The sequence below is a fragment of the Balaenoptera physalus genome (assembly GCF_965194825.1).
Source record: "Balaenoptera physalus genome assembly, chromosome: 16".
Taxonomy (NCBI): Eukaryota; Metazoa; Chordata; class Mammalia; order Artiodactyla; family Balaenopteridae; genus Balaenoptera; species Balaenoptera physalus.
In genome coordinates this window covers 57,638,549-57,664,416 of record NC_138898.1, presented here as the reverse complement: position 1 = coordinate 57,664,416, position 25,868 = coordinate 57,638,549, and the positions used below count along the sequence as shown (strand labels likewise).

Sequence of the window (25,868 nt, the reverse complement as noted above, 5' to 3'; positions counted from 1 at the left end):
CTGTAGTCCCAGGTCATTGGAAGTAACGTAGGTGACCACCACAAGGATGCATAAGTAAAATGTGGCAAAGTTGTCAGCAGAAATTTGAATTCAGAGAGAAAGGAGAGATTTGGAAGCACAGCATGGAGTGTGTGTATGGGGGAGGGGGGGCAAGGATGATAAATAAACAGGAACTGTACCAAAGTATACTTGATGAAGGCAAGCAGAGGATGCCACTCCCAAACGTGCCTTTCTGCCACAAGGATTATTGGGGGAAACAGCAGGCATAGGAGAAGCTCTGAATATAGAGTAGAAGTTACCCTTTTTGTAAGAGACGTTTACATTTATAAGGGAACTCTCCATTTGTAAGGGTGTCTCCCTCTAGGTACAGGGGAGAGACGGATAACTAAATCTCTAGAAACTCTTAGCAATGGGAAGGTGACAACTTAAATCTGCATCACAACCACACCCTTGTTTACTGAGTTTTTCCTCATAACCCCCCAGACTGGCTCCCATTCCCAACATCTCCTTTTGTCTTGAGCTGGAGATAGTATTTAAGGTGGTGGCTTGGACCATTTTGGGGCGTTGCTCAGGTTCCCTGGGTCTCTCCTACGTGCACAGGAGGTGTACATGTCATTATTATTATTAAACTTCTGTTTGTTTTTCTCCTGTGAACCTTTCATTGCGGGGGGGGGGGGTCTCAGCCAAGAACCTAGAAGGGTAAAATTATTTTTCCTGCCCTATGTGACAAAAATTAAAACGCATATGCTGACAACATAGCACTAGTTCAAGGAAGGTGATCAAACACTTTAGGGCAGCCCTGTCCAACAAAATAAAACAGGAGCCACAGAGGTAATTTAAACATTTCCAGAAGCCATTTGTCAAAAAAGTAAAAAGAAACACGTGACGTTAATTTTAAGAACATATTTGTTTAACCCCCCTGAATAAAAATATTACTTCAATTCATAAACAATGTAAGTGATATTGTACATTTTTTTAACTCAGTCTTCTAAATCTTGTGTATAATTTGGACTTAAGCTCATCATCTCAATATGGACACTAAGTTTTCATTGGAAATGCCTGAGCTGTATTTAGGCTTTGAAAGATTGATGGTTGACTATTCAAGACTCTCCAAACATACCTAAATGGATTCGAATCACTGAATCAAGTATCAGTGTTTGCACTAAATTACAGTTGAATCAAAATAAAGATTCAGTTCCACAGTCATACCATCCACATTTCAAGGGCTCAAGGGATACCCATGGCAGGCAGAGTAAGGGTCCCTTAGAAGCGTTAATATCCTAATCCCTAGAACCTGTGACTATGTTACTTTATATGACAAAGGGGAATGAAGGCTACAGATGGATTTAACATTGCTAATCAGCTGACCTTAAAACAGGGAAATGATGCTGGATTATCTAGTGGGTCCAGTGTACCTACAAGGGTCTTAAAAGTGGAAGCAGGAAGCAGAACAGCCAGCGACAACGACTCCACCCCCCATTGCTGGCTTTGAAGTTGGAGGAAGCAGGTCATGAGCCAAAGAATGAGGGTGACCTCCAGGGGTCAGAAAAGGAAAGGAAAGGGATCCTATCCAGAGCCTACAGAAAAAAAATGTAATCCTGAAGACACCTTGCTTTTAGCCTGGTGAGACCCATGCCAGACTTCTGACCCCAAACTATAAGATAAATAAATTTTTGTTGTTTAAATCACTGAGTTTGTGGTACTTTGTTAGGGCAGCAACAGAAAGATAATGCATCCCCTATTTAAAAAGCATAGCTACAGAACGTTTCCATCATTGCAAAAAGATCTACTGGACAACACTGCTTTAGAGCAATGGTGTCTTGGGGGGATGGGAGTGGAAATGGGTTTAAAAGGGAAGAAAGTAGGAAAAGAAAGAGAAAATGTCTTCTTTAGGGCACTGGTGATGGGACGCTTCAAAAGGAGGAATGTGATAATTTGAGAGTCAACTCTCCGTGGCTGTGTTTCAAATAAAAATATTTTTAAAACATGAAATAAATTTGGGGTAATAATAGCTTCCTCATGTGGTACTGCAAGAATTAAATATGCACCACATATATAGGGGTATGCTTCCTCATGCAGTTGGTCCTACCAATGGCAGCTGTTAACGTTTGTTGCTATCATTATCATTATTATTATTGTTACCGGGGATATATCTCTTCACTCTGTAGATAAATGTTTCTTAACCTATTTCTGTGTTCTTAAACACACTAGGGTTTTATGAAAGCTATGGACCTACCGGACACACTAAGGGTTTTATGAAAGCTATGGACCTACTGCCTGGGGGGAAAATGCACATACACCTGAACTTTGCATACAATTTCAGAAGTTCACAAACACCCCGAAGGATACAGTTGACATCCATGGACCCTGGGTAAGGACCACTACTGTGGAAGGGCATTCACCTCCCCTCTACCCTGGGTTGAGACATTGGATGCTGAGACCACCACCCACGGGTCACTTATAAGCTAAGTGTGGACCTGGCTAAAGGGTCTGAGATAGAGCATTGAAAATAGAACTGTGCTGAGATCCTACTGTGAGTTGGGTATCTTTCTCGATGTTTTTCATACCTTATCCCACTGAATCACCATAAGGCCATGAGGCTCAGAGAGGTTAAGTGACCTGTCCAAAGTCACACAGCTAGGAGATGGCAGAGCCAGAATTAAACCTAGGATATCCAATTTCATACCCTGGACTCTTTTGCCCCCTCCCCACCACGGCCTCTCAAGGTCAAGGTGAAGATGCTTTGGAAAGTCCAAAGACAGTCAATTCCTAGAAAGCAACTGCAGGGCACTCGTACAGAGGAATAAAGATTCAATGAAGTTCTAACTGCTTGGGCTTTAGGTCTGGGCTGGAACCAGAGTGATAAGCTCTGTGAACAGGGCCTTATCACAACCAACCAACCCAAAAGCAAACAAAACCAGTCTGCTTCAGACGCCTCCTCTGAGCTCCTAGACACCTTGTGTTCCTCTCTGTTCAGCCTTTATTAACCATAGCTCTTTAAAAAAAATCAGTTTACTTACCTCTCTGTCTTAATAGAATATTAACATCCCAAAGACAAACACTATATCAAATGCATCTTTGAAGCCCTTTACCACATCCCATGGTAGGTACTTAGCAAATCTTTATTGCCTCCTTCCAGGAAACCTCTCTGGGTCCAGCTTCTTTCTCCATGAGCATCTCCCACTCTGCCAGGAAGGTATCAAAATCCAACACCCAAGACTCAACACTAAGGCAGTACGATCCCCTCCCCAGCCCTGCCCCACTTCCCGGTCAGCCTGCTGAATATTCAGCACCTTCCCTCTGTACAGGCCTGCTCCCCCCCAAGCACAAAGCTCTTAACGGCGATAAATAAAAAATGTACTTTTGAATAGCCAGATGCTTCTCCCTCCTCCACCAGTCAAGTTATTTCTCAGAGAGAAAAGCTTCTGAGTGTCTTCAAGGCATTATTTAAGTTGACAATATTATGTGAGCGATGGTTGAGTACCCACCGCGATGTACTTGGGACCGAGTTGATTTGTGTAACGAACACTTGCCCCGTCTCTTCTTGCAGCCTGAATAGCAGTCTTGATTTAGCCAGGACTGTCGGGCGCCAAGTGAATTTACAGGATCCACAGTCCCGCTCAGTCTGCAGAGACGAGCAGGGGCAGAGCACGGAGTGGCATAATTCAGTACATGGTGCTATAAGCTCTGAAAATACTCTCACGGAGCTCTGCAATCTACCTATTTGATTTGATTCATAAACTTGATAAAAAAGCAATCGAGAAAAGTTCAGGGGGAAAATATATATGTTCTAGGCAAAAATGTAACTATATTTAATGTGTACAAAGGACCAAAGAAAGGAGTGGGGAGGGGAGAAAATCAGGCATACTAAATCAACTTCCTACCCTTGCATTAGACAATATTGCACATTCTCCATTTAAAACGAAGCAAGATGGTGCAAAGTGATTTTCCATTAAAAATAATAATCATGGTAAGCTCGGGGAATGTGAATGGAAACCCACATCTTGGGTTCTCTCGCAATCCCACTTCAAAACGGGGCTTGTGCAGATTCACTCAGCTTCCTGCTTTTTCATTTTAGCTCCGTAGGCAAACAAATAAGTTAATCACGCAGCTTTGGATAGAGTTAATGCCTCCTTCTTAACGCGGCTGGGCTGATTCCACAGCTAGGTGACATAGATTTAAGAAATATATCGAATTTCTCTCAATGCAAATAAATTCAATGCTCTGCCGGAATGATGAGATTCCTCGGACAGGAGAAGGGCTGGAGGACAGAGACGGGATGACTCCAAATTCTTTGGCTACTTTTTTTAGTCTTTGAAAGAATAGGATGAGCACGCAAGGGCGAAGCACTGAACACATCTGTAAAGGAGATGACCTGCCAAGGTGTCTGTATTAGTCAGCAGCAGCTGCTGTAACAAAATATCACAGATTGGGTGGCTGAACCCACAGACATTTACTGCTCATGCTTCTGAAGGCTAGGAAGTCCATGATCAAGGTGCCAGCGTGTTCAGTTTCTAGTGCGAGCTCTCTTTCTGGGTTCTCACCTTCTGGCTGTGTCCCCACATGCTTGGGGGGGTGGGGAATGACCTCTCAATTCCTCTTCTAAGGATACTTATCTGATCATGAGGATCCCACCCTCATGATCTCATCTAACCCTAATTACTTCCCAAAGCCCCTGTGTCCAAATACCATCACACTGGGGGTTAGGGTTCGAACATACGAATTTGGGGGGTGGGGGGGACCCAGTTCAGTCCACAGCAGTGTTTGCAGAGCCTGCAAACACCTAGGAATAAGGAAAGGTGTTTTGTCCTAAAGAGGGACAGGGGTTTCTTGGGGCTTGAACCTAGATGTTCTCTTATCCAATCACCCAAAATGTATTTATTGAGCATCTATTCTATTTAAGTCCCTGGGGGTACAGAAGGTAGCATTGGGGATTGGTGTTGCCTCTCAGACAGCAGAACAATACGACTATGAAAAGTGCTTTTTCTCTATTTCTCCATGATCAAACTTTCGGATTTTAGTTCCAGGAATAAGGAGTTGAAAATAACTACTACTACTACTAACAATCAACATTTATAGGCTCTGAAACCAAACTATCTGGGTTGGAATTCCATCTCTCCCACATCCCAGCTGTGTGTCCTTGAGCAAGTTACTTAACCTCCCTGGGCCTCATTTCCTTCATCTAGAAAATAGGAATATTATTAGCACCTAACCCCAAATGAGTCAATACCTGGAAGTGCTTTTCCAGGCCTGTAATTATTATGGTGACCAACACCTAGAACAGTGCCTGACACCTGGTAGCGTTTAATAAAGATTGGTTTAATGATTAGCACTCTGTTAAGCTCACTGCATCGCCTGATGACTCAGAGAGGAAGATTCTACTATTTGTCCCCATTTTACGATCAAGGAACTGAGGTTCAGAGAGCTAAGGGCTTCTTCGGGATGCTCAGTCAGTCCATGGCAGGCAGAGTGGCAGGATGGTTGGGAGAATTTCCTGGGTCAAATCCCTTCATGACATCTGAAGACCACACGACAGCTTTCTGGCCACCTGGTGATTAAAAACTCAGCCCAGTCCCTTTTCAAGGTTCGAAAGTCCATGAGATTCAAACTCTCTTCCTAGCGCTGCAGACCTGTCCTGACGGACCTGCAGTAGCAGGGGGTGTTTCCTGCCTTTCCACCCCTTCCATTCCAGTACTTGGCAGGCCGTGTGAGGAGGTCCACCTCTGGGACCCTCTTCTTTCCCCATTAGGTCTTGTCCTTTCGGGCAGGGGGTTGGGAGAAAGGATGGAGGAGGTAGAGGACATTCACTGAAATAAGATGCTTCCTGGTGGTGAGACACAAGTGCCCCACTCTGCTCTCTCTCTCGTTCTGCTGGAGCTCGTGTGCCCCTGGTGGCTTTGCTGCATGTGGCAGAGCCTGAGGTGTCAGTATGCTTGGGTTACTTGGGGCAGTGATCAGCCACCCCCATCATCCTCCACTGTTGCCCAGTGTCCTGTCTTTAAGGTCAGTACTCAATGCTCCCAACGCCCCTTGTAAACGGGGGTCCCTGCCGTCAGCACTGGGTTTCCTGGACAGCCTCAGAACTCCTGCCCTGTCCTCTGAACTTCACGCTCTCCCGAGAGCCAGGGGCACCACAGGGAGCAGAGGGTGGGCGCCCTGACACATCCTCCGTGACAGTTCTCTCCCATCCTGCTGTTTCCAACTACGCCAGCAAGCCTCCACCTTTATAAATCCCCAGATAAGAAGCAGGCACGAGTCTCTGTTAATGACATCCTGGGCCCAACTAATTTAAGGAACGTGTCAAGTTCTGCCAGGAACTGTGCCACCTTCTCCTGCTTTGATGGCATCATTAAGATGAGACTTCTTCTCTAGCCCAGCAAGCACCCAGCCTGAAAGAGAGGGCAGCACGCCACCCTCCCTGTCCAGGAGCGACTCTCCTACAGCTTTCCCCTCATCCCACCTGAGCCCCCTGGTTGTCTTTAATCCACTGTCTCACCCAGAAATCAAGTCCAACTTAAACATCAATTTAAAAAGAAGAAATGTTGATATTTTGTAATGAATCCTTAAATCCTCAAAGATTTTTTTCCTCCTAATGTATTATGTCACTCAGGATTTAATTTAACCAAATGACAGATCTATACATGGTACTCATTTTCCAGACCTAAGGAAACTGTTGAAAGCACAGTTTGGCTGCAGAAAACTGGTGATGAATTTAAGACAGAACTGATCTCCGCTAAAATCCCTGGATTTTCCTTACTAATTACCTTTCTTTGTATAAATGCTTGAAACAAAGAAACAAGCAGTCCGAGGGTTTTGTTCTAGGACAGAACTGGGGTTTTCCCAGTGTACACTGAGACATGTGTAGATACCATTCTTTGTGAAAATTCACCTGTCTATTCACAGACATTTTGACAAAGAATCTTGTCTCATAAAGAACATGATTTCCGTAAACGGACACAATTCAGGTTACTTATGAGTTCCAAATCCTATTCGTCAGTAGGCTAATTTCTCCTGCACTGGTAGGTGGGGAGGGGTCTAAATATATGTTAGGAAATAGAAATACTAAGAAGTATACTATGAAAATAGAAATGCCTGCATCTCCCTTCTAGTTTGCTCTTTACCTAGATGGACCGCAAACTTTTTCTTAAAGGTCCGTATAGTAAATAGTTTGATATTGAGGGCCATTCAGCCTCTGTTGCACATGAAAGCAGCCATAGGCAATATGAAGAAAGAGAAAGATCCACTGGTCCTGGGGTCATCTCTCCTCTAATTATGTCATTCATGGCTCTAATGAGAAGAGGGTGAGGCTTGAAGAGATAAGATTTGGGAGGTGGATGAGATGCTGTGTGACCTGGGGCAAGTCACTCACCTTCTCAGAGTCTCAATGTCTTCATTTGTGAAAGAGGAAGGACAATACCCGCTCCCTCATGGGTCAGACAGAAACAAATGGGATTATGCCCCAGAAAGGGCCTCGACTATTTCAAGGTGTTGTGTATCTGTGATCAACGATTTCCATTTTTCTGGGTTACTCTATGGAAAAAGCAAGATTTTCTCACACTGCAGACAAAAACATGGAAACCAATGGAGCATCTAGACTTTTAGTCATTGGAGGTCCTTCAATTCAGGACACTTGGATTCAAGCCCAACTTTTGTCAGTGTCTCACTATGTCAGGTTTCTGGGATGAAATTTATTGCACCTGAATAAATGAAGGCACTGAATTGGGTGGGCTTCCTGGTACATATCAGTTGTAAAATTCAAGGCTCTGAGACTCAGGGAGGGTGGGTGGGGTAGCTGGGGTGAGGGACCCAACCTTGGGGGCAGGGGGGGTTGTTCTTGGTCACCCTTAGCAAAATGCAGGTTTTGTGATCTGAAAGGTGGACAGGTTTGCCTATAGTTGGAGAGGTAGAGAGTGATGCATGGACTCCATCAGTCTATCTTCAAGCACAGCCTTCACACCACATTGAAGTGACCTGGGGAAGCCTGTTGAAAATGCAGATTTCTGGGCCCCGCCCCACGACGAATCATTCCTAACTCTGGACTCAAGATGAATCATTTTAAATAATCCTCACGGGTGACTCAGATGTATTCTAACATCTTGGCAGCCACTGTTTTATATCCTAGGGAGGCAACAATGTGAGTTTTTGTGTCTGGACTAAGAAACCAAATGGGACTGGAGCTCCAATTCCCAGTTATCCGACCTTGGACATGTTACTGTGCCCCTCTACACCTTACCTCCTGTGAATCCATTCATCCAAAGAATATCCATGGACTACCTTCAAAGTGACTGGGGAAGAACCAAAGGACAGGGGAGGATTAAAACCATAACGCAGGCACAGCACTTACCAACGACTTAAGGCTTTTTTTTTTGTCTTATACATTTATTTATTTATTTATTTTTGGCCGTGTTGGGTCTTCCCTGCTGCGAGTGGGCTTTCTCTAGTTGGCGGTGAGCGAGGGCTACTCTTCATTGTGGTATGTGGGCTTCTCGTTGCTGTGGCTTCTCTGGCTGCAGAGCACAGGCTCTAGGCACATGGGCTTCAGCAGTTGCAGCACGTGGGCTGCCGTAGTTGTGGCACACAGGCTCCGTAGTTGCGGCACGCGGGCTCAGTAGTTGTGGCTCGCGAGCTCTAGAGTGCAGGCTCAATAGTTGTGGTGCACCAGCTTAGTGGCTCCGTGGCATGTGGGATTTTCCTGGACCAGGGCTCGAACCCATGTCCCCTGCACTGGCAGGTGGATTCTTAACCGCTGTGCCACCAGGGAAGTCCCGTTAAGGCATTTTGTGAGCACTCAGTAAACATTAGTCACAGAAATCAAGTCTTCAACTACCCTCCTGAACCCCCTTCGGAAAGCAGAACCACGGTTTAGAGGACACATCCCAAGCCCTGGATTGGATCTTCTGTGTATCAGGGTTTTGCACACAGCTATTGGACTGCTCTTGATCTGGGGGGCACACTGTCTCCCTGAATTCCCTCCTCTACCTAAAAAAGAGACGTGTGTTTTTAAGGCTGAGGGGGTGGGGTGGGGTGGAGGCAGGTTATGTTTCAAATGGTTTCTCTACTGAAGTTAAACAAGACTTTGTTATGGATCTCAGATACACCTGGTTTCTTCTATGAGGAGATATATATGTAGAGAGAGAGGGAGGAAGGGAGATGTGTGATGTACACATCATAACACAACCACAAGGTTGAATTCCAAGGCAGATGGAACATTCTGACGGGGAGGCTCACCCCTGACTGATGATTTGATGCTTTTGATCTTCCATATTGAATTTGAGATTACAAGCCTCCTTTTCCATTCAGCCCTGCCCTGCAGCTTTCCCCGACTCCTTCACATAGAGCAACCGTCCTTCACTGAATGGTAAAATAAAATAAAAACTCTGGCATATTTTTATTCAATTTTTAGAAAAAATTTTTAAGATGAGTAACAGTGGAGTTCATTTAGCCTAACTGCCTAGGAGCATCTGTTAGGAATGCGAATCCCATCTACATTTTTCAGATGCTTATCTTATTATAGGTTATTTTCATACACTTACTTCAAATATGCTCTGAAAGAGGCTTACGGCACTGGCTCTGGAATTTGAACGTGTACTGGGATCACCTGGGGAACTCCTTAGACATTCAGATTCCAGGGTTCCTGCCTTTCCACTGCTGATTTTGCTAGTTTGGGTGAAGCCCAGGGGTGCTGCAGCCTGTCCCTGTGGATTTGTGAGAGCCGACAGTTCAAGGCACAGTAGCTTGGAATCAACCGTGGTGGGAGTATTTACACCACGGAAACTGGCAAATGTTTCAGTCTCCTGAACCCCTCCCACCAATGTCCCAGGCTGCCTGTGAAACATTTACCAGCAAATCCCGGTGGGAGCCAGCAATGTGCGTTTGTGATAAGCATACCAGGCAATTCTAATAAAAGTGTTTTCTGGCCCACAGTTCAAGAAAATGCTGACAAAGATTTAGAAGAAGCCTGTCCACTCCACAACAGGAGTTATATTCTGGTCATTTTGCCAGTTGCTTTAAAACTCTCCATGGGGGCTTCCCTGGTGGCGCAGTGGTTGGGAATATGCCTGCCAATGCAGGGGACACAGGTTCGAGCCCTGGTCTGGGAAGATCCCACGTGCCACGGAGCAACTGGGCCCGTGAGCCACAACTACTGAGCCTGCGCGTCTGGAGCCTGTGCTCCGCAACAAGAGAGGCCGCGACAGTGAGAGGCCCGCGCACCGCGATGAGGAGTGGCCCCCACTTGCCGCAATTAGAGAAAGCCCTCGCACAGAAACGAAGACCCAACACAGCCAAAAATAAATAAATAAATAAAATTAAATTTAAAAAAAAGAGAAAAGCATCAGTTCCATTCCTTTAAAAAAAAAACAAAACAAAACTCTCCATGGCAACAAGGCAGTGCCAAGTACTGATGAAGGGCTAGAGTCTAGCATCAGAACTACCTGGGTTCCAGACCTGGCCCCAGGACAGCTGTGTGCCATGCAGCAAATCAGTTCTCCACAAAACCTCAATTCCCTGATCTGCAAAATGGGTTTTTAATAATTGTTTTGCAGACTCATAGTAAACAATAAAATAAGATAATTATTATTAGCATGTAGCATCAAGCTTGGCTTCTAATAACTGTTCAGTGAAGAACAGGTGTTTGATGAGATTGTGTTGTTAACAGAGGCATTTAGGAGAAATCCCTTGAAATACAGAAATAGTTGATGGCTATTAAACTAACTTAGTAATCTGAATCTAAGATTATTTTTCTCTCGGGGAAAAAACCCTTAATGTCCACTTCAACTTCTTCATTTAAACAATGATATCCAAACAATAACAGCAAATGCTAATATGATAATGGCCATATATACCACTGTACATTGACTATATCACTTATCCTCATGGCACTTCTATGAAATTGGTGCTAAAATTATGCCCATTTTATAGATGAGGAAACTAAAGCTTAAGAGGAGGTCACTCCACTAGTAGGTAGTAGAATGGGCCCTACAACTAAGGCCTTAAGCTTCTAAGCCTGTACCCTCCCCTTGACGTCATGAAGCCTTTTTGGGAATACAACTCTTCATCCGTAAGAGATTGTTGAGGCTGAAAACAAAAAATAGGCACATAAAGGGGAAATTGAAGGTAAAATTTCCACACTAGATGACTTACGAAAAACACAAAATATTCCAGAGTTATCTTTGACCTTTGAGAAAAATAATATGATCCATATATTTATCATGGATGGTACTGCCACCCAGGAAAGAGGTTTGAATTCTACAAACAAGTGACTCCATGAGTTGTGTTATTTCTAATCTCCAAGTAACATGGTTTTAATAAAAAGGAAGGAAAGTATGTCATTTTGGCAAACAGTGTAAAGGAAATAGGACTGGATACAGCATCAGGTTTGAATCCTGGCTTTGAGATGTGGCTGAAGAGCTGTGTGAATCTGGGCAAAGCTTGAGACTTCTCAAAGCCTCATAAATGGTGATAATAATACTTACATTTGAGGACATCATGAAGATTCTACAAAATGACATATTAAAGTGCTTAGCACCATACCCTAGGTATCAAAGCAATAAGCAGGTGCTACTTTCTTCTTTTAGCTTAGAATTTAGTATTTAGGTCTGTTGGGGTTCAGGCCACCCCAAGATAGGCCAGAGTGCCATATTGATAATTTTGAATAAAGCTACTTGAGAAACAGCCAGTGTAAGAAGAACACTGTGACCCTCCTCTGAAAGCAGGAACTAAATCTCCCACGTGAAAGGCACCCTCCCAGCACCAGGTGGTAGACAGACATCCTTATCACCAGGTAGAGGGAATTCAGGGCTGAGAAGGCTGTGTAAACAGACTGCTTGGATTCTCCACTAATTTGTACCCAAGCCCAAGTTTCTTTGTTTTGTCAATTCCTCAGCAATTTTTGTTTCTTTGTCTAAAAATTATAAAAGGTCACTTCTTAGGTTCTATATATCTATGAGAAGTCCATACATGTAAAATTAAAGTTGTTTTTTTTTCCTCCCTGTTAATTAATATCTTTTCTGTCAGGTCAATTATTAGACCAGCCAAAAGAACCTGGAAGCATAAGGGGAAATTTCCCCCTCCCCAGTGGGTCCACCAAATGTTCCTTAAGCGCTAAGTACATGGTAGATACAATTCCAGGTGCTGAAACTGCTTAGCGGGGAAAGTAGATAAAAAGCTCTCTTCCCTAGAAGCTCCACTTTTAGTGAAGGAGGAAAGTGACAAGCAATCAAATAATAAATAAGAACATGGCAGAGAATGTTAGAAGTATAAGCACCACAAGACAACACTGAACATGAAGACGGGGAGTGCTGGGGAGGGTTTGGAATTGTTGATACATGGTTTTTGAGACGGTGACATTTGAGACAAAATTTGATAAAGAGGAATAAGCCATGGGGATAGCTCAGGCGAGACTGGTCCAGAAACAGGGACAGCCAGTGCACAGGTCCTGGGGTCGGGGCGAGACAGAGTGAGGCTAGTGCAGGGTGATCAAAGGGCAGAGAACAGGAAATGATGTCAGAGAGATAATGATGGGGTTCCTAGAGCAGCCCACGGGTCTCATGTGAGACCTCCTGGCTGCTCTAGGAACTCTGGCTTAAAAGAAACCTTTCTAAACTTCTGCAAAAATTTATATTCAGAGGTGTTGCAAGGATAGTACTGAGAGTTCTCACATACCCTTCACCCAGCTTCCCCTAAAGTTAGCATCTTACCTAACCATGTGCATTTCTCCAAACTAAGAAGTTAACTTTGGTATTTTATTATCAACTACAGATTTTATTTAAATTTCACTTATGCTTTTCTTCTCTTGCAGGATCCAATCAAGTTGCACTTATGGGATTTGGGCTTTTACTCTGAGAGAAGTAGGGGAGCCACTAGAGGGCTTTTAACGAAGAAGAGGGATGAAATAATTTACATTTTAGCAGATTTCTGGGTGTTTTCTTTCTCGACTTAAATCTGAGTTGAACAGGAGGATAGGAGGATTACTTGAATTGTAATTTAATGAGCTCTTCCTTAAAGCCCACAAGAATAGCAAATGTTCTTTATCAGAGTTATTACCAAAAGAAATAGACAAAAACAATTATCAGGCATTTAATAAATACAAAATGCTATGTAAATGCTAAATAATAAACATAATATCTATTTCTTTAGTGTTCTCCTTGATTTTTATTACTGCAAGTGCTAATTGTCGCAACCTCTTGGATTTATGTTATTCCTTTCTCCCTAATACCAAGTATTTTCAACTTGTGTTTTCTTAATTGTCTGAGCTAATAAGCTTGCCTGGTTAGCACATGGTGATAATGTGGCCAAAATTACAGGTTGGATGTCATGCGTTTGGCTTTGCATAAGAAAATGAAACCAACCAGGAGCTCAGCAGCCCGAAAAAGTGTTCCAAATTGGGGGTTGTTAAGTTATAGGTGCTGGGTGTTTGTTTTCAAAAGGGTGGGGGCTGAAGGTGCCTGAGTCACTCCTCTGAATTCACTGACATTCAAAGTCAGCTGCTAACCTTTAGAGTTGCAATGCCGTGAATATACCCATATTTCCGATGAGGAAACTGAGATCTAGAGGGCTAAATCTGTGTTACTCCAGCTACGTGTTAGAATAGCTAATGACTAAGAGGCTGATCTCAAGAATTTGATTTTCTTAGTTCGGATATTTTTTTCTACTATGTGCTGTGCAACAATGAGTGTGTTGGCTAACCTCTCTGTGCTCAGGTTGCTAATCAATAAAATGGACTTTCATATAAGAGGATATAAGATACAGGATTGCTCTAAGGATAATAGAATGCATGGAAAGCATTTAGTATAGTCCTGGAAGATGACTATACAGTACATGACTAACTGTCCCTGGGATGCCTTGGGAGGTTATTTTGCTGGCTCCTAGCATTCTCCTAGAATATACCATGTTCAATTGAAACTATCTGTCACTTTGTCCATCATCCCAACTAAGCCATGGGCCCTGAAAGAAAAAGAACTGGCTGTCTATTCTTTATCCTCAATGCCTAGGACAGAGCCTAGTATACACTGATGGCTTTACAGCAGAACTAGACTCTTCAAGAAGACCTCCCAGGCTGACGGACAGAACTACCACTGGTTGGCTGTCACCATTTACCAGGAACTTTGGCTCTTCTTGGCCTCCAGAACCAGCCTTCTCGGCTCATGAATTCATCAAGATCGTGACGGCCCAAACACGCAGACTGCTCTAGCCGACTCCATCCTGCCATAAGAATTCCCTTGCAGTTGGGGCTTATGACAGAGCTCCATTTGGGCAACACCCAACAGTACCTTCTGGAATGAATTGTGCATCTTACCCCCTAATACAGTGGCCACTTGGAGATCCTCATCTGAATTGTGACTTTTGCCACGTGTGTCTTCCTTCCCCCGTGAGCGTATACCAGTGTTTAACACTGCCTCAGAGCCCTGTAAGCCTAACATTCATTTCCAATTGTTCTGCAAGATTTTAAGCTACCCGTACTGGTCTTTAAAAATTGTAGACATCAGAAAATTCAAAAATAGAAGAACGAAAGGAAAGAAAGAAGGGCAGAAGGGAGGAAGGCATGACCTTGTTCCTCCTGGAAGATCTTATTTGCTTAGTGAGAGAAGAGAGGGGTTATATCAGAGGATATTTGAAAGTAGTGAACAGATCATGCAAAAAACAAAACGAAACAGAAGGATGGGGCCTTGGAAATGCTGGAGACATAAATCTTACAGGGTCATGAACTATGCATTTCTCCTCTCTGCCACTGCTGTGCATACTAAGAATGGAATTGAGGGTCAGTTCAGATTTTGCCATAAAAGCATCATTAACAATTGACATTGACCTGCTGATGACTCAGGTCATTGCTCCATTCAGGTCATTCCTTCAGGGTCAACTCTTCAACTTCTTTGAAGACACCCTGGTGCTCAAGAAAACGCTTCTGGAAAATGTCTTCCAAAGTCTTTTCACCTTCCCATGCTGCAGTCCTACACTTCTAGATGTTAAAGCAACATTCCTGCTTTCGTTTTTAAATCTGCTCTAACTATAAAAGAATGTCACAGACTATATAAGAAACTAGAGCTACAGAACAGCATTCTCACGGAGAAGGAAATAAAGAAACATTCCTGGGAATAAGTAGTAAGTTCTACTATGGAAAGAAAAAAAGATACAGACTCAGAATGGAGGAGACAGTCTGAAAACAAAATATAAGGATCAAGGTATAATGATTATGTAAAGATATTTTCTACTGTGCTGACGTGGAGGACAAATGGCTGATACATAAGTGGAATGCAAATATCTTTAAGAGGTTATAGGGAAGGGTGAACCTTCTGTCTGAATATCAGCGTGGATGGAGGCATGGAGGATGTGGACGCAGGGCCTTTGCACATGCAGTTTCCTCTGCTGGGACATTCCTCCTAGGGTTCGCCTCATGAATGACTGGCTCTTTATCCTCATGTTCCGACAGAAATGACACTCCCTTACAAAGCCTTCCCTGACCACACTATCGGAAAAGGATGTTGGTACGCAATGTCCCCACCCCCAACCAAAGAAAACCAAACACCAAAAAAAAAAACCAAACGAAAAAAACCCAAACCCCAAGCCCTGCCAACTTCTGTGGTAAAAATACGCTCGTTCTGGGTGCTTTTAAGCTACCAACATGATGTCACTGAACACAGAGCTGGGAAGAAAAGCTTACAATTGGCTGCTGCCAGCTGCTCAGGCATCCCACAGATGTAGCTGAAATTACCCCCATTTATTTAGTCTTTCTCCAAATTACGTAAGCTCAGCAGGGTACAGACCTTGCCTGTCTCAATTGCTACTGTGTCCCCAGCATCCAGTAGCTGATACCCAGCAAGTGCACCCTCAATATTCCTTATCTGGGTTCCCCCTTCCTGCCCTGTGGCTCGGGAGCCCTCTCCATGTGGTGAGCTGGGCCCTCTGTAGGGTTCAGCTCATTTATTTTCCTTCTCCCCATTTTTTTTCTTGTCCAATATGTGAATCCATCGTTCCTCATATGTTGATCGTTTTTTCCCCGGTTGTTTAAGGTGTAAATGTAAACCTAGTTCCTACTTCTCCATCATAGCTGAAAGCAGAAGTCCCATAAGTATTTCTTGTTTGGATGAATGAAGATGTCTGAGTTTGGGTGAACGGGGCAGTCACTGGGGTTACTGAGATTTTTTAAATGCAGGGCCATGTCTGAAAACTCACCATCAGTGCCCTCCAGTGAGTCTAGGGGCATCGTGCATGTTGTAGAAATTTCTAAGGCTTCCTACTTCTGTTAGGTGGAGATTAAACATGGGAATCCTTTTTTTGAGCGCTGTTTGTAACTATGAAAATCATCATTTAATTAGGACTAATATAAGATGCCCTGTAGAGTGATAATTTAATAATTCGGCTGTTTTATTTATACAGTGCCTCCAGGCTCCTCATTAAAAATGGAAGAGACATTCCATGGGACAACGTGGCTTTGCCGCTGCAAACATTCCAAGGGCTCTGAGATCATAAAGTCCACCCTCTGGGCATCGTAATAGCCATCTCTCTAGCCTGGGAGGAGATATTTTTGTCGCCAAATTAACCTTCATGGACAGGGGAGTCCGGTAAACCACTTGTTTATCCTGGCATTTAAGAGTAACCTCCAGCCTAGCTGGAAAAAAAAAGAAAGACTCTGGAGGAGTCCGCCCAAGAGAACAGAGCTCTTGCTGCATCAAAAGCCTCTGGTACCGTCCCCTTGCTCTTCAAATTAGATGTGAACCCCTGGCTTGGCTAGCAAGCCTCCAGCTTTACAACTTCATTTCAAGCACTTCTTTGCTTCTTCACGTCCTTGCAGCCTCACCTCCCGCCTTTCACTCCTCCAGCACCAGCAGGATCTTTCCCATCCCAAAGCCTTTGTGTATGTTGGCTCCTCTCCCTGGAACCCCTTCCTTCCACTGTTTGCCAAATTGGATCCTTCTCATCCGCAGTCACCAGCTTAAATGTCGGCTCCCTAGAGACCCCTCCCTATCCACCCTGGATTACGCAGCACCATTCTTGTCAGTTTCTCTCCCATCACCATCAAGGCCAGCAAGTATCTGAGTGTGTGTTTGGTCCTCTGGAAGATAAGCTCTCTGGTGGCAGCATCTTTGTGGGTCTTGTTCAACATACTTCCAGAACCCAGAGACATCGGTTCTGAATCATGAATACTTCATTAATAATTAATGCACAACGGAGTAGGTTCCTAAATAATAGCTGTGCCATGACAGTGCCATCATGCCTGGAATTTCCTCTCTGCTTCCTGCCAAGCTGATGACTCAGGATAGAGATGAACATGGGGGTGTCAAGTGCAGAAGAAACCACAGAGGGAAATGCTGCTCTCCCTGTGATGTATCAGGTGGTGGGGGAGACAAAGGGACAGAAACTAAGACTGGTGAGAAGAAACTTTTGTGCCTCAGTTGTCTGAGCTCCCATAACATCCTGTTCGCCGGCCCTGTGAATGCATTTGCCATTCGCATTGGTCTACACCACTAGACTACCAGACTGGGTTAAGTTCCTTCAGGGCACAGAGTAGGTTTCATTCACCTCTATATCACCAGTGCTTAGCACCAGATTTAAAAGTTGCTTAAAAAATTAATAGCCGTGTGTGTGTGTGTGTGTGTGTGTGTGTGTGTGTGTGTGTGTAAAGGAGAATGTAAAGACTTCCTTGGTCTGTTTCAGAATAATTTACATGGTGAATAGTCCCTGAGAATGAATGGAATAAATTACTCAAATTGCAAACATCCAGCTTATTGCCATCGCACAGAGCGTATTCTTCTACAAAAATCCACAAAAGCAAAGGCATCACCCATGAGCAAAAGCTCAGATGGGCTGAGGAAAGTTTGTCCATGACACCTGGGATTTACTCTGTCACCAGAGGAGCTAAACCAAACGGGCACGTGGTCGGTGGGATCATCCATTCTGTTTTGTTCCCACCAGGACAGACTGCTCTTCTGCTTTAAATACACACAAGCTTCACGTTCACTCGTCACAGTAACAGGGTTCCACCTTACACCAGCCAATCCTGGAAGAATAGCAAAGAACCGTGACACCTGTTTCCACCTGCCTAAAAAAATGAAGCAAGCAAGGTACCTGAATCAAAAACTTCGAAACACGAACTAAATCACTGAAAAGTCTAATTTCTAAAAGTCCACGCTTTCTAGTGGTCCAGCTATTTATTTCTCATGCCTGTTTCCATTCTGATTCCAACACTGCCAGTCTTGTGGTAAGTTCACTGCTAACGTACTGCAAGGATTATTTGCATTACTTTTCCGTCAATAAATGATGTCAGTCTTTTAAGTATCTCTAGCTTGCAAAAGGGAATAAATGCAGAGTCAGATCCACTCATCATTTTCTTCTCAACTTTTCTCTCCTCTCCTTTGCATTTTTGGCATATAATGGAAGGCAAAAAGGCACCTCATAAATTATGTTTGCAGAAACAGTGGTGTCAACCGACACAATTATGCACTTGTTGAGTTAGTGGCCACTTAGAAACAGACTTTGTAAGTCATCGCACTTCACACTGAAAGGTGCTAATGCATCATCATGATCTAGCAGGTTGCCTGCTGAATTTTACAGCATCGCACACTACATTAACCTTTGGTACCGCCGATATTTATGACCTTATAAGAAAGTATTTATCAAGCTGAAAGCCAATATGCAGCGCCCGTGTTTTAGCTAGTGCTGTTTAGAAAACGTTATCACTCCTTTCTTCAGGCATTTTAAATCACTCCGAGATAATGCTTGGCACTGGCGAGAGTTCAGGAAACAGGGCATTCCCGTGCCGTCTTGGTGGGAGTTTAAATTGGTATAATCTTTCTGGAGGGTGATTTTTTTTAGTTTTATCTGACTATCAAAAGCCTAAAAAAATGTGCATTTTTACTCTTTGACCCAGAAGTTCTACTTCTGGGAATTTCTTCTACAGAAACAATCATGAAAGTGTGCAAAGATTTGGGCAAGAGGAAATTCATCACAATGATATTTGCCACGGTGAAAAATGGGAAACAACCGAAGTGTCCAACTACAAGGAACTGGTTAAATAAACTAGGTCCAATCAAAACGATGCCAGGCACTACAACACCAAGAGGCCATCAGAGGCATAAAGGAAGGTTAAAATATAGGAAATGACTTGGAAAGACATGTATGATATTCTTAACTAGAACAGTATGGCATGTACCATCTTTGTATGTTTATTTATTTAAAAAATTTTTGTAACACATTGCAAAAGCTCTCAGAGGATAAAGGACCAGGTGGTCGATGAAGGGATAGAGCAATTGTGCTATTATTATTATTTGCTTATTTGGGTTTTTTATCTTTTCTATAATGAATAGGAGTTATATGCATAGTTTTAAAGAGTCAAGGAATTGGGTCTTTTTGTTTTTTAATCTGCAACATGGAACACAGGGTCAGTAACTGAGTTTTCTTTTAATGAGCTCAGCGTCACAGAATAATGGTAATAATTGCTTCTATTTTTTTAATGCTTCCAGATTTCTAAAGCACGCGCACATCTGATTTCTCATCTGCGCCTCAGAACAGGCCTGTCGGGCAGGCAGGGCTGGTATTTCTGCCTCTGCTTCCAGATGCTGAGATGGACGCTCAGAGGATGCATATGACTTTCTGAGGGTCACACAGCCTCCGAAGGCAGTGCTAAGACCTTTCACCAAGTTTTCCAGCTCCCCATCCCGTGTTTCTTCCCCTCCACTCTTTGTCTCTATCTGGCAAGAAAAACCACAGCAGCCAGAGGTAAATCAAGTCACTGTGAAGGTCAGATCCTCCATTCAGGGTACTTGGTTTAATTCTAAATTTGCTGGGTCAGAGGAGGACGGGAGTGGAGGCAGAGCTGGCGGTGACTTAGACGGGTAGCAGCAGCACCCCAAACCCTGGGATATAGAACAGGCCTGTCCAGAGCCCATTAATACGGCTTGCAGCTCCTGGAGGCTGCAGGGGGCAGAGGGGCTGGTGCTGGGGTTTTGATGTCTCCAGGAGTTATCAACTAATGTGTGTCTGCTGGACAGGGAGGTGAGATCAAAGCTTCCCATGGAGGGGAAAGGCGGGGCGGGGCCTTGAGCAAGGGGGTCAGGGGGCTGCAAAGACTGCCTCCCCCGCCCCCCTACCGCCTGGATCCTGCCTCTTTCACCGGTGGGCTTCCTTTCTCCAAGGGAAACTGCTGGTCAAGAAGGGGAAGGCGGGGAGGCTCTCATCTTGTCAGTTTCTGCAGAAACAACCTTTGCCTTAACTATGTTCTCTTACTGCATGTAGCTCCTTAAGTTCCCCTTGGCTCTCAGCAAGGCAGACAGAGGGGCTCTAGGAAAAATATAATCCCTGCCTCGAATGATAATCATAACAGCTTTCAGTTTGCATGCCTGTTCTCGGCCAAACGCTGATGCAATTTCAGTATATTATCCTGCTTAATCCTCACGACAAACCTATTCGTTCATTCATACATTCAATCACTCAGCCCTTCATCCTGAGCACCTACTTTGAGCAAAGCATTGGAGAAACAGGGATGCTGAATGGAATGTACCAGGGAACTGATCTCCCAGGGTGGCCAATGGATCCGCATAAGTAAGTCAACTAATAAAGCAAATGATTTCGAGTTGCAGTAAGTGCTATAAAGCAAACAAATTCAAGAAACAAATATGTATTTGTTATGTATGTATGTATGAATTTCCTAGGGCTGCCACAAAGAATTGGGAACCTAAAACAATGCAAATTTATTCTCTCACAATTCCTGAGGCCAGAGGACCAAAATCAAGGTGTTAGCTGAGCCATGCTCCTTCCAAAGGCTCTGAAGGACAATCCTTCCTTTCTTCTTCCTAGATTCTGGTAGCTCCTGGCAATCCTTGGCATTTCTTGGCTTGCAGCTGCGTCACCCCAGTCTCTGCCTCTGTAATCCTACGTCCTTCCTCCTTGTGTGTGTCTCCTCCTCTTACAAGGATGCCAGTCATTGGACTCAGGGTCCACCCTAATCCAGTATGACCTCATTTAACGTAACTAATAATATCTGCAAAGACTCTACATCCAAACAAGGTCACATTCTGAGGTTCCTGCTGGACATGAATTCTGGGCATTATTCAACTCAATAAGCAGTATTAAGTTCATTTTGCAAACTGGGTAACACAGCTAGCAAGTGTTTGGACACGTGTTGGTCTTACTCCAAAACCCACTTCCCCTTAGTCATCATTCCCCTACAGCAGTCATAATCAAGCGATTTTTACCCCCAAAGGACGAGGCAAGACATTTAATGTAGCGACTCAGAGCCCAGTCTCAGGAGTCACTTTTGGGCCCAGTTCAGGACTTTTGGTCTCATTTTTCCTCCTCCATAGAATGAGGGGATTCTCTCCTGCTTCATAGAGTCATTGAGAAGAAAAATGGAAACACGGAACTTAGAACATATAGATACAGCTTGGCAAACATCAGGTGCCCTGAAAATTACAGTTGTTAAGAAATCCTCCGGAAACGGTTCTCGATTTTAACGTGCATAAGGCTACATTGAACACACTGTGTTATCGTGGGCCCATGGACCATTTAACCCCTCCAAGATTCAGTTGTCTCATCTGAAAAAGGAAAAGATAGTTTTATCTAGGGGGTTTTGAAATTGGGTGATACAAGTGAGAGTGTCTGGCATTTGACGGGTCCTTGGCAATGCAAGCTACCAGCCTCACCGTTATCATTATCAGGAGCTGGCCCATAAAAAGAATCTTGTATTTTACATCAGATCCTAAATGCCTCCTACCTATCTGACACTCTCCAGTAAGTGAGCAGTGAGATTATCACTGAACACTAGTTCTTAACCCCTTGTGGGAAGCGATGTGTTGGTGGGCTGCATAGAACTCACCCAGGGAATAGGTTAAAAGTAGATTCCCACTGGCCTCCTACCCAGCCACCCACCCCCCACCCCCCACCCCGGTGCAGATCCAGTAACTCAGGGGAGGTGTCACTTACACACCATCCCTGCGTGATTCCAAGGCACAGCTGGTGCAGGAACAGTAGGGGAAGGGACGCTGCGGCAGTGCAATGTTTCATCTGCCTACGCTCATCCCTTACTCTGAAGGACAAGTGCCTCTGTGATTGTCAGAACCTGGGACATTCACTGGGACTCAGCCTATAGCAGGCAGAGTCACCGAGCCCCGAATGTCAGCATCTGCAGTAGTGATGTCACTGAATTCTCTGCTGTTTGTTTTTTGGTCTTTTTAAAGAAGACAAAAATTATGGGGTGAGCCCACCCTCTCTCTCTCTTTCCTTCCCTCCCACTTCACGCCTCCCCTTTTTGTCTCTCTGTTTGTTTTATTTTGTCCCTGTTTCCCATCTACCTCCTCTGTGCTTACAAGCCTTTTGGAATCTGACCTGCACACCTAGATGGTCTGCAATCCAGGAGGGGAGATGCAGTGGGAAGCTGGGAGAAAGTGATCTGTCTGGCTTATGCCATCTTCTGGCCTAAGTTACCTTCTCCAACTCTGTCTTTGTCATAGGTCCCTGAATCAGAGGATATTTGTTGCTTGCCTAGATATTTAGAAAGGAGGATTTGAACTCCTCTTTGGCCAGTCTTCCCAGTGTATACCTTCAGGTCCTGTCTACCTCATGGGGATGGAGGCGGGTGACAAACTAGTTTCAGAAGGTTTGGGTTACAGCCTTTGTGACATTTAATATGGAATTCTCATCTGCCACTTCTGGAAGTGAACTGCTGCTCTAGGTAGCTCAGAGGCACCCTGAGAAAGCCTCCAATGCCCACCGTCCTTTCCAGTTCAGGTCCTGAGAGAAGGAAAACCTTAGATTCCAGCCAGTCCTGGTCTCTGACCTCAAGCAGCTGCAGTGTCCCTTAGGGAGGTTGCTTTCTTGGGAAATGGAGCATCTATTCACCCAAAACATCTTTGCAAGCACTTATCCTATGAGCGCCCCAGAAGACTCCTTCAGCACCCAAAATCACTCATATTATTCCAGGCAGTCCTCACGGCAGCCAACAAGATCATTTGCTGGATAAAGAAACTGAGACTCAGAGAGAATGCCAGGTTCCAGTGGTTAGTGAGGAGAGCACAGCTGCTTGGACCACGCAGCTCATGGTTTCCCATTCCAAAGGGATGCTCCCATTCCAATGCTCCCTTTGGAGCATTCCAGAAAATCCATCGTTAAACCTCTATGTCAGAAACCGATTAAAGGGCAAACCCCAAACCTCCATTGACACCATAGTATCTGAGACAATCTCGTGGGAATGAACAGGATTTTCATAGCAAATTGAGATGCATTTCCTATGCCCCAAATGATAGTGAACATTCAATTCTAAGTAACATACAAGTCAGAAAAAAAAATAAAAGAAGACACACCCGACGTAAAGCAAACACTAACGGTATCACGTGACGAGGGTGATGCGACCGCAGGAGGTGGGAACTTCCCATCAGGAGGGGTCCTTCAAGGGCTAAATTGGGAAACATGCCAGGTAGACCTGGGCCTTTCATTTGAATTTTAGAATTGTCAGTGATTAACTCTTCTTTCTGAGGGAATTTACTTCTGGAGATTTTGCTGAATCGTTTATTTTTGAACCTCAGGTAGAGTTCTTTGTACTTGTCCTTATGTATGGATTCTGGGTAATTAGGGTGAATTGCCTTTCCGCTCAGGGTTGGCACAGCAGTAGGGGGTGGAAAGGGGTTTGAGTGAATGCTGGAGCCTTGGATTTCCAGGTAAGGGGCTTCTTCTAAATAAAAACACCCTGGGCCTTGGGCAAGGTGGGGTGGAATGTTTCTCTCATCAGATCCTCTGAGAGATGCAGCCAGTCAACTCACGGCATTAACCCGAGTCTGCAAAATGAAGGTTCCTCAGAGACACAGCAGGGGCTGCACGTACATGGTCTGTAGAGGTAAACAGCGTCGGGTATGAATCCAGCCTTGGCGACACAAGGAGCCTGGGGCTCGGGGCAAGTCATGAGGCTTCTCTAAAACTCAGTTTTCTAATCTGCAAAATGGAAACATTCCTACCAGCCTAACACAGATGCTGGGGAGGCTCCAGGAGATCCTTTCTGTAGAGTATCTCGTACACGTGTAATTACTGCTCTGCCTTATGAGGCTTTTAGGAAGAAACAAGCCTAAGTACTAGTAGCAAACCTGACAAGGCCATGGCTACCATGAGCAAGTTTATACCTGTCTTCTGTGTCCATAACAACAACCAAAGAGATGGCAGAGACAAAAGCAACCAAGGGTTATTGAATGTATCCTACATGCCTGCTCTAAGCGAAGAGCTTTGCAATCACTGACTTATGTCTTCTTCACAACTACTTTCTGAGATACGTACTTTAATTGCCCTAATTTTATAGTTTATGATAAATAACACACAACAGTTGGGGTGCCTGCCAAGTCTTGTAGGGGTGGCATGTGGCAGAATCTGCAGTCTCTTAACCACGCCACCCGCATGGAGGCAGGCTGCCTCATCTTAAAGTACCGCGAGGTACGAAAAAAGTCCCACAGGCAGAGACCTAAAGGCTTTCTCCAGAGACGAAGCAATATGCCAAGGATGGGTTTTATTTAATAGGCAGGGTGGCTCTGAATTGACAAAATGAGCCTTTGAAAACAGGGGATGGAGGTTAGAAGAATCTCACCCCAAAGGCGACAACTGCCTCTCTGAGTGCTGACCATAATAATAAATCCACACCTTAGTAACAAACACTAATGGCATATATGATGCTCTTGAAAGTAGCAGCAGCTGCAACTGATGGAGTGCCTTCCACACTTCAGGGCTTAGTGAGATTAGACGACTTTCCCCAAGTCATGCAGTGAAGAAGTGGCAGTGTTGGGATTTGAATGCAATGCCTAGCTCCAAAGGGCTGTCTTCTCTATAGAAGAGATAGAAGCCAGTGTAGTGAAGGAGCCGCCATCTTGTCTCTATCTCTCTTTACGCTACATTCTGACCATTCTGAGAAACAGTCCTCACCCACCATGCATTCCCCCAACCCCCACCTGAAGCTGTGCCGGGAGGGCAGAGGCAGAAAGCCCAGTGACGTCACGGACTTGGCGCACACAGCAACAGGATGCTCTGTTTGGTCTGTTGTGGCTGCACCCTCATCCCTGCATCTCACCTCACTCTGGCCACCAATGTCCGGTGGCTCCAACTTTTGGATGACTGCAAGTCATCAATTTAAGTGTGGTACTTGGAGCGATCCCTGTTGGAAATACACACGGCAGGGGGAAATCACCATTTACGGAGCTTCTACTGAGGTGACTGGATTTATATACATTATCTCTTGCCTCAGATCACACAGCTACAAAGCAACAGGAACAGGATTTCACCCAGGTTTCTCAGAGGTCCAAAAGCACAGTCTCCATGCTCTGTGTTACTGCCACCTCCAAGTGAGGAAAAAGGCTGCCCTGGGCATACAGAGAGACGGAGCATGTGGCTTTGTGTATGCTCTTCCCTCCTCCTGGAATGCTGTTCCCACTGTCTTCTCAGCTTGAATCTCTCTCATCCCTCAGAACACAGCTTAACTGTCACCTCCACTGAGAAGGCTTCCAGGACCTCATGTCCCTCCATCCTTACCCTCTTTCTCAATCTTCTATGTGTATATTTCCAAAGACGTGGTGGATGGAAGAGGGCTGCACATTCTTTGCCACTCCTCCTAATCAAAAGTGAGTCTCTCTCCCTCTCCTTGGATGTGGGCTGACTGTAGCCAATAGACTGGGCAGAAAGGGCAACGGTGCAAATGTCAAGGCTGAGCTTTAGGAGATATGCAGCTTACATTCCCATTCCTTGATTCCCCTTAGGAATCCAGCCACCATGTCAGTGTTTTTATTCTATGAGGATGCCTACCTAAGAAGTCTGCTTAACCAGAGACCACCATGCTGTGAGGAAGCCCAAGGCAGTCAAGTAGAGAGGGACCATGGCATAGAGACAATCACCAAGGTCCAGACATCTAA

General features: G+C 44.5%; 1 protein-coding gene across 23 annotated transcripts in view; it reads right to left on the bottom strand.

The window, feature by feature from the left end:
- RBFOX1 (RNA binding fox-1 homolog 1) overlaps nucleotides 1–25,868 on the bottom strand; it is a 2,204,869-nt gene that overhangs the window by 139,070 nt on the left and 2,039,931 nt on the right. The window lies entirely within an intron of this gene.